The sequence below is a fragment of the Tarenaya hassleriana genome, unplaced genomic scaffold (genome assembly GCF_000463585.1).
Source record: "Tarenaya hassleriana unplaced genomic scaffold, ASM46358v1 Cleome1098, whole genome shotgun sequence".
Taxonomy (NCBI): domain Eukaryota; kingdom Viridiplantae; phylum Streptophyta; class Magnoliopsida; order Brassicales; family Cleomaceae; genus Tarenaya; species Tarenaya hassleriana.
This window is the reverse complement of record NW_010961268.1, coordinates 1-5,852: the sequence shown is the minus strand read 5'-3', so window position 1 is coordinate 5,852 and position 5,852 is coordinate 1. Positions and strand designations below refer to the sequence as shown.

Below are 5,852 nucleotides of genomic sequence, written 5' to 3'. Positions count from 1 at the left end.
AACTCTCTCTCTCTCTCTCTCTCTCTCTCTCTCTCTCTCTCTCTCTCTCTCTATCCAACTGGTTAATTACTGAACCAATTCAGAAGAGATCCATCTAGATTTCCAAAAAGTAATCTTGTGAGTAACTTTGGTACTTTCCCAAAAAGGCTCAAGAATCCATTACTTGGTGTTCGATAAAGAAAGGGGAGATTAAGGATGCGTTTATGAATTTAACCGGCGAAAAGGTCAAATTAATCACAATGATTACTTGCGGCCTAATAAGTCAAAACAAGGGATTGCTCTCTCTCTCCGTGTGTTGTTCGGTTAGGGTTTGTCAGATCCTCCACCTTCCCCCCTAACTTTCCTTTTTTCAAACCTTTAAAAGAAAAAAACCAATTCCAAGTCTGTCTTTTTAATCTGACTCCAGATCTTTTGTTTGAGAAATGTCTTCGATGATCCCAACCTTGGCCTTTTTCAACTGGAAAAGCATGCGTATGACTTGAGAGCTTCCAATCTCAATTCCTCCACCCTTATGTCACCAGACATCACTGATCAAAAAGTTTAAAATCACTCCGTTAAATAAATATTATCTTGTCAACATCTATTGTCCTGTGTCTTGTTCTAATCGTTTCCACGCCCAACAGTTTCTACATGTTGGATATGTAATCTTAACTAATAACACCCTCACGTAAGTCCAATGCTATACATGCTTTTTACCAAAACTAACTGATTGGGTTTATGAAAAGGATATATATAAACTCAACCACGGCTCGATCCAAGTCTCACTTCCATTTTCCAAAGGATAAGAGCAAATGCTCGGGAAAAATAAGAAATGGTAGGCCGAAGTAGTGGATGATGGCACGTGGAGAGAGTGTGTGAAATCAGAATAGAATCATAAAACTGGTGAAAAAGGGGTGACGATCGAGTGTGCAGTGACTTTTCTCTTTGGAAAAAAAAAAAAGAAAATTTCAAGGAGTGCAATTGAGTACCAAAAGCCAATCCTCATAGATATGGAAAAATGAAACACCAATTTGGAATCTTCTTCTTCTTCTTCTAAAAAAACAATCATCATATCTCTTCTCTCGTCTCTCTCCCTACACTATCATCATCCACTGGAGATGGAATCAATCGTTCGTCATCATGAGTTTAGAAAATGTGGGCTTGTTTTGTTCAAAACCCACCTCCTCCTCCCCCCGCCCTCTGCCCCATCTTTAAGCCACTTCACTTCACATTTTCCCCCTACTATTTACTTCTTTTTTCTTTAAAATAAATAAATAAATAAATATAATACCTTCTTCTTAAGTCACTCTTAACCTATTTATTATCAAATAGACCAAGCAAGAGAGACACCCAAAAAAAAAAAAAAAAGACTAGGTCCATGGCCTCAGCTTGAAAATAAAAGATCTAAACATTCAATAGAATATTAAACTCTCCACTCCCCGGACAAGGAATCCACCATAAATCCCCTATCATGTGATGGTGTTGAGGGAAAAAAATGAAGATCATGTTTTGTTTTTAAAACAAGGGAATTGATGAGGTGAAGGACTACTACACTAGGACCACTAAGAGCTCTACTAAATTTCTCCCGAATGATACAACCAGACTACAACTACAAGGGGGAGGAGATAGTCAACCCCGAAATGAAACCCGTGCCTCAACAAAAAGTATTCAAAAACGTTATAATTTTATACCTATGTCTACTATAGCCCACCCCCTTCAACCATGACACCGAAAAATTACCATGAATATTATTGAGGGGGAGCAAAAAAAACTTACCAGTTGGAAGTTACTTCCTTGAGTTCTTACAGCTTCAATGATGGATTTTGTTTCACGCTCCTCTTGCCATCAAAACCCAAAGTGGTCGAAATCACAATCATCAGCCTTCACTAATTCAAAATTACCCATCGATGAATCCTCTGACTCTTGCTGTCGATTGCCTACCCCCCTTTCTTCCCTCCTATCATGACAACGTGTACAAAATTCAATTACGGCAAGCCTTTGTCCTGAAGCAGATGCAAACTCTTAATCATTTTTCCCTCTTTGAAACCAAAAATTAATTAGACTCTGCTTGTTCTTCTTCCCATGTTCATCATTCTGAATCTGAGAATCTGCCTTGAGCCCTTCTTTGGATCTCCTAGTACGTACCCCCTTGTATACGTCCTGAGTCAGATTAACACACTGACTCCTAATGTAAAAGAAAATAAAGGTTACTTACTAGCAAGGAACGGGTGTATATGCCACTGTTCTTGAATGACAGAAGTCTCACCTGCAAATCTAAATATTGAATAGAAACGGGCAGGGAGAAAACACAAAACTAAATTAGACTTACAAAAAGGATGTTCACAAATATGTTACCCAGCAAAGAGGACTATCAAAGAGTACGTCGATAAGTAGCTTTATCATCTCCATCCATCTGTCTACCTATTTCAGATCTTTATCACTCCCCTGTCTCAGCATCAGAGGAGGGTAATATCTCGTTCTTATCTGTATCAGAATGATCATTTGTGGCCAAGTCTGAAACAAAACCGTGTTTTTCCTTCCCTCAACCATCATCCGAATAAGAACGACTCTTGCTATCGGAGTCTGAACCAGAATTACATTTTCACTTCCCTTTCTTTGATCTTTTTCAGTGTTGGAGAACTGATCATTCAGTTCAGGAGCAACAACCCTATCACTTCACTCAGAGCTCAACGATCGTTATCCTTCCTTCTGACAACAATAACCTTGAAGAAGAAGGTTTACTTTGACTTTGAGCAACCTGACCTGCAAAATCATGTATTATAGGCACTTCATTTACCCTTTGACTCTTTGAGTATCACTTTCCCCATCCTTTCTACGTCTTTGGGCTTTATTCACACCGTGTACAGAAGGAGCTGCGCTACAAGCCCAGCTTCCAGCAACTTCAGAAGCTAGAAGATCGGCTGTTCTTATAGCACCTACCTTTCAGTGTCTTCTATATCCCCATTGGTCATATGAGGGACTCCTCGATGGTAACCGAGGATCAGGTTGATCATGATGACCACTTTCATTTCATGTGCCTGAGTTTCATAATCCATCTACAGTGTATCACTAGAAGATGTTTAACTTGCTCAAATTAAAATTTCTCTCATAATTGTCTCCTGTACTTGAGTTTCATCAACTTGCTCAGTTCCCACAAGGTCTCTATCCAAAATGGGAGCTGTACCAACACCCTCAATATCTGAGCCAAAGGCACCCTTGGCAATGCGTTCAGACTTAGGAATTCTGGTTCTTGGGTATTTTGGCCTTCTTGGATCATGATGTCACACTCACAGTCATGCTTCTCAGTAGCACCTGCGCCTTCAGAAGAAGTATCAACAGATCCATTTCCCAGTTAAACCTCCACCCTGAAATGGAGGATCTTGCCTTTCTGGCAACGTTGGTGTGCCAACCCTCTTTCATTGTCCTCAATACCAGCTCTGATTATTGGATTACGATCCATATCAACAGAAGTGTTACTATAAATTTTATTTTCTTCCAAAGTTCTCTGCATGGCCTTGAGCTGTTCCCGTTGCTTCACAAAAAAAACTATGTCCTCGGCCATAAAAATAAAACATCCACCCCTGAGTTTCACTGCATGAACATTTCATGTTAACACTAATTTGAACGTATCAAACTTGTATGACAATGTATCTGGAATCCTGGATAGTTTTAAGGCAACATAATCAACAGGAAACAACAGCCAAAAATGGCAATCTTGACTGCAAGAGGATTGTTTAGCAGATAAATTGAATGCGAGAAAACACCATGCTGGTGTTAAGAGCTTAACAAGCATCCTAAGTCATCAAATATTCCATGTCAATTGACAAAGGCTTTACGTGGTCATTCCATCCATCTATCTAATATCAGCTATTTATACATCCAACACAAGATAGAATAAACAGAAGACAGGAAAAATCCATGATTTCAGTGATAATGGCATCTGTTTTTCTTGTTCTGTTAATACGTTTCGTCATGGCAATAAATCCAAGTACTTTCCGATACACTTACACATATGCAAATGCGACGTCTACAACAATGAAGACATAAGCTTTAACACTGCAATTGATCTGCAATAGTGGACACAGATGGAAAAGCCGATAGTACAAGACATAAACTTTTGAACTGTTTATTTAGTCTTGAAAGCCATTTACGAAAGGTGATATACTTATTTCACAGTGCTGAGGTAAAAATCCTATATGTCCATGGTCTGGATGAGTAGCCAACGATACTATGTCACAGGGCTGGATCTTTACTCCAGAGCTGTACTTTCTCAACTGTTCCCAGATGAGATAAGTGGTGAATTAGAGAAATAGGCAAAGCACAGACAAACCCTAAGTCTTATGTTTCCTTGAAGACGTTACCGTGAATTAAACAACTAAACCAGGAGAAAGGTCCACTAATCTGGTGTCTTTCAGAAAGTCAGATATCTGACAGCTCGATGAATCAGCGGCGCACAAGCCAACAGTAAATTTATGCCCTAAAATTTCAAGATCAGACATCGAATCAAACTCTGGAATATAATCGATTTACGGGGACTAGTCTTCAGAAACCGGAATTAAACTCCGGATATCACATATTCAACCAAAACTGAAAATTGGGGATTGAGAAACGGGGCAAACCTTGACGGCTTTTGCGAGCATTGCTGGAAATCGCGGAGAGGACTCCCCACATATCGGGATCGTAGTTCCGTAAAGGCTGAGAAGCGATGTTAGAAGCCACCGAGCCGATTAAACCCTCGGTTGAGGAGGAGAAATGTCATTCTGGCTGGTTGAATTGTTTATATTGGCCGATAAGTGTTATTGTTCTTCGAGACAAGTGTCAATGGTGTCGGGGCTCCGTTTCAAGGTCCCTGAAGTGAATTTTCTCTCGTCTTCCTCCACCGCCATCCACACCATTAGGGCTTCGGGCGTAGGGAGGACGAGAGAGGATCGAAGAGGGGTGAAAATGGCGGGGATTTTGAAACCCTAATCGGCAGTCAAAATAAGGGTTTTGAGCTGTTGTAATATGTGCCTCTCGGCCTTATATTGTGCCACGTCAGAAAGTAAAACGTTGGTTTTAAGTTTTTTTTTTTTTTTAATAGAGTGGAGCAAATGTCGGTGTGAGACCACGTGCTTTCCTGTGCCGTGGCATAATGTAACGGTCCTGAAAATGTTTGGACCGGTTGGTGTCACTGGCCTTCCATAAATATATAAATGGGCCACGGCTTCCAACTCTTCTATAGGCCCATTCCTCTGATATTTCCCGCACCTGAAACGACGCCGTTTCTGCTTTACCTACTACTAAATCTGGAATATTCCTCTGGCATTTCCACAGCCCCAAACCCTCTATGGACGGTAGTCCTCTGGTGTTTTCCTTCACCTGAAATGACGCCGTTGCTGCTTCACCCTCCCTACTAAATCTGGAATATTCCTTTGATATTTTCCACAGCTTCCAGGACCCACTTGAAACGACGCCGTTTCTCCTCCCTACTAACTCTGGATGAATCCTTGCAAATTACAACCGGACAACCTCCCAAAATAAATCATTTAAATTCGGTACTTGTATAGATAAAAGGGCTTTACGCTTTGTTCGTTGCTTCGCGGGTTAACACCTAAAGTCCCGCCCACAGTTCATGTACAATACTGGAAAGATTAAAAAACTAAAAAAGAAGTGGGGCCCAATGGTTTCTCTCTCCACGTGGATTTGTGAGAGTTTCTAAGATCCATGCGCGTGGATTTTTTCAAAATCACGAAAGTCCACGAAAACCCCGGGCTTATACGACGTCGTATCATCCAAAACATAACATGCACACGCGCGCTCACATACCACCAACTAGGGGTGGACGTTTCGGGAAACGGTTCGGGTTCGGGACGGAATAGATCGGTTCGGTTCTT

At 40.8% G+C, this 5,852-nt stretch overlaps 1 long non-coding RNA gene across 3 annotated transcripts; it reads right to left on the bottom strand.

The window, feature by feature from the left end:
• Positions 1 to 344: 344 nt before the first annotated feature.
• On the bottom strand, positions 345 to 4,975 carry LOC104805044. 3 transcript variants are annotated; one of them, XR_770429.2, is made up of 5 exons: positions 4,599 to 4,975; positions 2,335 to 4,456; positions 2,195 to 2,253; positions 1,756 to 1,936; positions 345 to 527 (listed from the first exon to the last, which is right to left on the bottom strand). It is a non-coding gene; the product is annotated as an uncharacterized LOC104805044 (long non-coding RNA). The 3 variants fall into 3 exon arrangements; XR_770428.2 differs by having other exon boundaries at positions 2,195 to 4,253; positions 4,341 to 4,456; XR_770427.2 differs by having other exon boundaries at positions 2,195 to 4,456.
• Between the last annotated feature and the right edge of the window lie 877 nt (positions 4,976 to 5,852).